The sequence below is a fragment of the Centropristis striata genome, chromosome 19 (genome assembly GCF_030273125.1).
Source record: "Centropristis striata isolate RG_2023a ecotype Rhode Island chromosome 19, C.striata_1.0, whole genome shotgun sequence".
Taxonomy (NCBI): Eukaryota; Metazoa; Chordata; class Actinopteri; order Perciformes; family Serranidae; genus Centropristis; species Centropristis striata.
The window spans coordinates 30,221,238-30,229,670 of NC_081535.1; positions in this window are offsets into that span (position 1 = coordinate 30,221,238).

Below are 8,433 nucleotides of genomic sequence, written 5' to 3' on the forward strand. Positions count from 1 at the left end.
GATTTTTTAAAAGAAAACATACTTTTCAAACCCCCTCCACAGTTTTCAACTTCTGTGTTTACAGCTTGTTTCTGCTGCCACCAAGTGGTTAAAAAGGGAACATATAAATTCCTAAAAACTAACCTGCAATTTCAACACTTTTTCTGCTGTCTAGTAAACATGTAAACAGGATTTAGTGTTCAATGCATAAAAGTTCCAAAAATCCTGTTAGCTATTTGTCGAGGTGATGCTAACTTCTGTTTACAGCTCGTTTCTGCTGCCACCAAGTGGCCAAAAAGGGGAACAAACAACATGCCTGAATTCCTAAAAACTAAAACCACCAGCTTCAACACTTTTTCTGCTGTGTAGTAAACATGTTCTCCCCTTCAACAATACTCAAAGTTTAGCTCCCATTCATCATCCGTCTGCTCACTCACCGCTGCTTTCTGTTCCTGTCTTCACCTGGAAGCTTCCCCAGCAGCTCCAGCTGTGGGTTCAATCCCTTGTATCAAACAAGAAAAAGGGTTTAAAAAAAGGTGAAAAAGTGAAAGATAGAAAGAAAGAAAGATATTAAGCCAGACCAGCTGGCTTAGAGAAGAGGGGCGACCCAGAGGACCGGGCTGCGTTTGGATCTGAGCTCAGACCGCAATGAGGAGAGGTCGCCTGCAATCCTCAGACCCTGACGCTCCGACACCACCCACCCCCTCACACACACACACACACACACACACACACACGGCTGCTACACTCACAATCTCACACCCGCTGACCTCCTGTGTCCGAGCCGGGCCGGTCTGTGGAGGAGCCCGGACACCTGCCGCTGCCACTCACAGGTATATTTAGCTCTGAGGTGTCAGTGATGCTGCCTCTGTGTGTGTGTGTGTGTGTGTGTGTGTGTGTGTGTGGGAGAGGAAAAATGTGTTGCTGACACTCAGGGGCCTCGGCGGGCCTCGCAATGAGAGCCCCGGATTACTGAAGCAAAGACGCCCGGCTCTACACATTACAGAGAGAGAGAGAGAGAGAGAGAGAGAGGGGGGGGGAGAGAGGAGAGAGAGGGAGAGAGGAGAGAGAGGGAGAGAGAGAGGGGGGGGGGGAGAGAGAGAGAGGGAGAGACAGAGAGGGAGAGAGAGAAGAGAGAGAGAGGGAGAGAGAGAGAGAGAGAGGGAGAGAGAGAGAGAAAAGAGAGAGAGAGGGAGAGAGAGAGAGAGGGAGAGAGAGAGAAAAGAGAGAGAGAGGGAGAGAGAGAGAGGGAGGGAGAGAGAAAAGAGAGAGAGAGGGAGGGAGGGAGAGAGGAGAGAGAGAGAAGAGAAGGAGAGAGAGGGAGGGAGAGAGAGAGAGAGGGAGAGGGAGAGAGAGAGAGAGAGAGAGGAGAGAGAGAGAGAGAGCATCTGCCAGCTGCAGGATCACTGTCAGCTGTCTGCTGCTGTCACTTCCACCGTCATGAATCCATCCAATATCAGAGCAGAACTGAGAAGCACAGAAGCAACACACACACACATTGGCATTTTCTTTTTTTGTCATTTTATGTCGTTAAGTTGGTATTTTTGTGTCTCTTTTGGAATTGTATGTCTTTTTCTGGTCAGTTTACTTTTTTTTCTTGTAATATTGCGTCTTCTTTTTGGTAATTTAGGTCATAATTAATCTTTTGTGACATAATTTGGTCATTTTGTGACATTTTTGTGACATTTGTTATTTTCTGGACAAGGACGTTTGTTCCCACTTTTAGCCACGATTATGCTGATTCCATAGAGCTGCAGGACTTATAGATTTATAGAGATTGTATGTATTGTAGAGAGGACACAGAGAGGAGGATGTGAGACACACACACACACACACACACACACACACAGTTCCAGTAAAACTAGCAGGACCTGCAAGAGACCATCAGGGAGCATTTACTCAACTTGTGTACTTAAATACAGTTTTGAAATACTTGCACTTCTCTTGAGTATTTGCATTTCTATAGATCAGTAAAATTGGATGTTCATAAAAAAACAATTAAAGTCTGCCTTAATTAAGGAGGAATTTGGCTAATGTTGTTTGTTCTGAACTTTTTTTACTTATATCTTTATTCCTTTTCTGCCTTTCAATGGCATCTTCTACTATTCCAAAGCACTTTAACCTTCTGAAGTCCAGAGAGAGATTTCAGGGCATTTTTTGCTTTTTACATTCTCCTCTCTGTGTCCTTGTGTTTCACTGTAAATATATAAAATGCCTATAAATCTATAAGTCCTGCAGCTCTATAGAATGAGCAAAATCTGAACAACTCAAACATGTCTTTGTGTAGAATAACACAGTTAGAATGACAGAAATAAGAAAAAAAGTTGAGTTTCTCTGATTAAAAAAATGAAATAAAACAGAAATAATATACAAACACTTTTCCAAGTGCTCACAAGTGTCATGAATGTTGTAAAACTAGTTTTCTCCACATATTCTACATATTGAAATATTGTCATGTTTCCAGCCTCTCCTGTCCTCTCCTCTCTGCTCTGTGTAAACAGCCTCTCCTGTCCTCTCCTCTCTGCTCTGTGTAAACAGATTTTCAATGAATGACACATGGAGAATAAAGAGATTCTGACACAAATATCAATATTTTAACTCAAGTTTTGGTCTCTATTTTATAACAGAAACTTCCGTAACTAATGATCTGTTCAAGGACCGTTTATAGTTTCTTTGTATGACAAACTGTGGATTTTTGGTGAATTTTTAAAAGAAAACATACTTTTTAAACTGCCTGCAGGGTTCAGAGGGTTAAACAGCTTGAATTGTACCAATAAGTTGCACCAAGCCATGAATATAAATGTTTCTAACCTGATAACTCTGTTTGGGACTCTTGGGACAGTTATTTGATTAAGTGTGCATAAAAGTTAAACAACCAGGGAAAACTCAGAATTTCATGACAGAAGCTGATACAATACAACATTTAAATTGATCTTATTATCAGAGATATAACCGACTTAATATTCATTATGTAATGTGTCTTCGTGTGCAGCAGATCTTCGGCTCTCCAGGAACCTTTTGCAGGTCAGAGAGTTTCCGTCAGTGTCGAGCTGCTGATGGAAAAGGAAACAGTCGGAGCGTAAACGATAATTCCACCTGAAAATAAATGTTGTGCATGATTTCCTCCTACAGCAGGCGGAGACGGAGGGCAGGTTGGAGGAATGTGTGAAGCGTTCTGGTGTGTTAACTTTACGTGTTTTAGTTTCCCCGCCGTTGGTTTGCATCCATCCTTTACCTCCTCCTGGAAAAGAAACACACTGTTCATCTAACCTCCTGTTTCTCGCCCACGGCGAGCTGTTTAGACTCCTGTCTGCACCGCTTAGACCTGAGGAATAGAGCAGAGCAGGGCCGGAGGGGAGCGGCCCACTGATTGTTTGTACTTCAGCCCGTCTGGAGGAAGCCGGACCAAATTGAATTATGGCAGATTAAAACTGTCAGGGAAATCCTCCTGGTTCTGGTCTGTTTAAAGGCTGAAACAAACCTTCAGACTGGAGCTTCAGTCTGTTTGTGTCCCTGAGCTCCCATCACTCCCATCACAGGGCAAATCACCCACAGCGGTCCAGACAGTTTTACTTTAGCGTGTTCTTAAACAGGAGAAAGTAGCTTTTACTGAAGCTAAGATTTACTAAATCATTATGGATTTAATGCCCAATAAGTACAATAAGTAAATTATAAACCAGACCTGGGCATTGGGCGGCCCGCGGGCCACATCCGGCCCGTTGGCTGTCCTTGTCCGGCCCTCATGAGGTTACCCAGAAATTAGAAATCAATATAACCGCAGTGCTTTTATTTTGAAAAAAATAGCAAACATTAGCATTAGCTAACAACACTTTTACTATAGTTAAGACAACAAATATAGCCACTAATATATATGACAGAAGAAAATAAACTCTAACAAACCTTGTGTCCTGTCCGCCAGCCACTATAGAAGCCTTTTGATACTTTATATCAAGTTTATATGAATTACTACGCACTCGTTATTTACCGTTCGTTTTTTCATTTAACCGTTCTACCGGTTATTTCCTGTCACTACCTTTCAAAATTAAAGCACCCGTTTTACACTGGACGGCACCTTTTCAAAAATAAAAGCATCACAACATTGTAAAAAACCTTGAAAATGTACAAACATGAAAAACAAGCTAAATAATACAAAAACATAAATAGGAACCTTGCTAAAGGTAATTTACAGTTGTGTTTAAAATAAATGGAAAAGTGATATAGTGATTGGAGTATTTACTACTTTTTACTGCTATATTTGATTTACTCCACATTAACAGTCTTATCATAACATGTATTCTTATCAGTAGCAGTTCAAAACCAGATAATTTACTATATTTTATAAAGTGATTACATTAATATTGAGCAGAATTTAGTTCTGAGTTTTGGTCCGGCCCCTGCAACCTTCGTGGTGTTGGTCATGTGGCCCCTTGGGGAAATTAATTGCCCACCCCTGTTATAAACATTTAATAAGCTTTAATGCTATTGACCTGCTGTCACACACATTTAGTGATGCAAAGTTTCTCACTTCTTTCTACAGCCGGTGGAGTCGCCCCCTGCTGGAGAGTAGCGAGAATACAGGTTTAAGACATGTTGACTTGGTTTAAGTTGAACTTTTTGGGTATTTAAATCTGCAATCATTGTTTCTATTTCTTTAAGTTTTGCTGTATTTGTATAACATTCTGGGAAAAGAAGTTCATTGTGTTACTGGACTCAAAGATTGGGAGCTCTAAATTGCAACTAATTAGGGAAAAAACTTGGAATCCACAACATTTTTTTGTAGTTGCAGGGTTTGCTGCGCAATTAACTGTATCACAATATGGACATAAGCAATATCCAAAAATATCTTCTTAATTAAGTATTGTTGTCTTGCAAGATGTCCCAGCCAACACATTTTACTACGGACAAAAAAATCTGAAAATTTGAACAATAATGGAAGAAATTATAATTTAATTAGTCAAATTGATTGCAATTACACACACATATATATATATATATATATATATATATATATATATATACAGCCCTATTTTTCAATAATCTCTATAAAGTCCAAACAAGTGAGAAGTAGAGTCATTTTTCTATTGACTTCTATTCAATCAAAAGCTTTGTATCTGTGTAAACTTTACTTTCTATGAAAAGAGGCTCATTGTACTCAATTTTAGAAAAAATATTTAACAAAACATGTAACATGTTCTGTAGTTTCAGGGTTTAAGTCTCAGATAAATTATGCTTTCATGTGCAGTATATGTGTGTGTGTGTGTGTGTGTGTGTGTGTGTGTGTGTGTGTGTGTGGTTCCTGTGTAATGTATGACAGTGTTTGTCCGTGTGCGTCCATGCCTGCTCTCTCTGTGGAGGCAGATAGTGTGGGAGTTGGATGAGGTGTTGGAGAAACATAAACAAGCTGCGACAGAAGCAATAAGCTCGTTCTGAAGAGAACCAGATGTGCAGAAAGATCCGGAAAATATTATTCCTGGAAACACCGAGACTAAAACTTTCTGCTTTGTTCAACTCGTCTTCAATTTAAAAAACTAAACTTCTAGCAGCATTTTCCTTCTTCTGAGCGTGAAATAGATTTATGCTTTAATGTACATTTACATGGATATGGACATTCATATATTATATATGTTAACATTTTACTGATTATTGTTTTTTAAATATTCTTATAATGGCTACTGTACATCCCACCCCACACCATGATCCAACATGTCAAATACATAAATAAATAAGAGTTGTAAAACTTTTGATAAGGTAACTTAAGTAACAGGGGCAAAGGACGAAAAAGGAAATAATAATAATAAATAAAAATATAAAAAATAATTTAAATATCTGGAATTAAAAGTATATACATTTTTATTTTGTATGATATTCAATCACTGACAAAGATATTTATTTATTTTTTAAAAATAGTTTAAACATATTTATGATTAATATTATTTGTAAACTATTTACTTATATATATTGTTTATATCCCACCCACCTCATGAGCTTAACATAGATAATTTAAAATAATAATAAAAACAATAACAATACTAATAATATTACAAATCAATATAATCATCATAAGTAGATATATCAATACTTTATATAAATAAAGTATTAAAGTATATATGTATATATATATTTTTCATTCAAAAAAATATTTGTCATATATATATATATATATATATACAAATGATATTTTCCATCTTACAAAATGTTCCTGATTACACTTAAATACTTTAACTCGGTAACATTTTCAGTGTTTTGTTTGAAAGTTCTTAAAATTATTTGATCGAGGTGTGTAAAGTGAACACTGAGGCAGAAAGTCAAATATTCATGTCCATCTTTAAATTTATTGATAGAATATAAAAAAATATATATATATATATATAGTATTATTATTATACTATTTATATATATATATATATATATATATATATATATATATATATATAGTATATTTCCATTTTTAAAAAATATATTTGACTTTTTAACAATCAAATCTAATGAGGACATTTACTTTATAACTCTACTTTTATATATATATTATATTATTTTTACAGTATTGTATTGGTATTTTTTACTTAAGTGAAAGACGTGAATACTTCCTCCCTGCAGCTCGACTCAATCAGAAAGTCTTTCATTAAATCCGTTTTATTAAATATCGACGGTGTGACGGTGGAATCTGCAGTTTCTCACACAAACACTGATCCGTCTGAGGGTCCTGATGTCTGATCAGCTGTGTGTGTGTGTGTGTGTGTGTGTGTGTGTGTGTTGTGTTCTGGTCGGGCTGTCCTACAGATACAGTTACTGTGAAAGCCATGAGCGAGTGTAAACTAATCCATCCTCACCCAACTGCCGGGCATTCCCGGCGCTCCGCAGCGCTCCGCAGCATTCCTCCTCCTCAGAGTCTCCAGAGCTTCACCTCTTTATCTCACACAACACATGAGACACATCTCATTCATCCTTTCACCAAACACACTTATGTTATAATGAAAGTCCACCTGCTACTAATAAAATCATAACAATACAATTATATATTATCAAGTTATGAAGATATTGTGTGAAGTAAATGATGTTTACTTTCTTTTTCTACACTATTTGTTGCCTTAATTTATTTATGATAAACTTCTTTTGTCTGAAACTGTATATTTATTGGGACTGTATTCATTTTCACATTGAAATACTTTTAATACATCCAAATCATTTATAAATTAAAAAAAATATTTTATAATATATAACTCAATCATTATTTATATAATATATACATGCATAAATAAATCTACACAATAAATCTTCAAAAAAACAAATGAGGCAATAAATAAATTGATTAATATATAAATTCATTTAAAAAAATAATAGATTTTAATATATATTTATGAATGATTCAACTTTGTTCATTGTTTATAAAATAAATTAATTCTAACGTTTTTTTTAAATAAGTACTTTATATTTATTATTATATAATTTATTTCATAGGCATATTTAGCTTTTTAAGTACTCATTCATTTTAATGTTGATGTAAATGGTATTTCATACACTAAATAAAAAAAATAAATAAATAAGGTTTATATTGTTAAAAAAAAACAATGGTTCAAGTTCAAAGAACATAAACATTAATTAATTATCAGAATAGTTCCTTGATCATTTTCTGTTTTTCTATTTAAAAAGAATGTGAAAAATGTCTGCATTAAAATAAATATAAATTAAATTGAAGACCAATTTGACCAAATACTATTGACGTGTTTAGAGTCAGAACATGCATTATGGAAAGGATAACGCTTTTGTTAGCGTTAGTGTTTCTCTGTGTTGTAGAGTTGCAGGTGAGATGTATAAAATATAAACTCAAGTGAAGAATGACGAAGCAGAAAACTAAACAAAATGTAAAGTGTTTCTTGGACATGCTGATCATTTCTCAGCAGCTCCTCTCCTGGTGGCCAGGTCAAAGGTCAAAGGTCACGTCCTCCACCTGGACGCTGGTGCCACACATCCAGCTGACACACGTCATAAACACTCAGCATCATTCTGAACACGCACGCGCACACACACACACACACACACACACACACACCTTCCTCTGACCAGACGATTCGTCATCATTTACAGTTTCGTCATTATAACAACGGAACATAACATGTGAGTCACTGTTCAATAAATAAAATAAATATTCCTGAAAATAAATACTAAAAAGACAATAAATATAGACAATCATATATAAATACAAATATATACATGAGTAGATTTAGTTAAACAAATTAATACCATTACAAAATTGATATACAGTCATGGACAAAAATATAGGCACCCCTGCACTTCTGTCAGATAATGCACCACTTCTCCCAGAAAATTATAGCAATTACAAATGTTTTGGTATTCACATGTTTATTTCTTTTGTTTGCATTGGAACAACACAAAAAAAGCAGAGAGAAAAAAAGCCAAATCTGATCATTCCACACAGAACTCCAAAAATGGGCT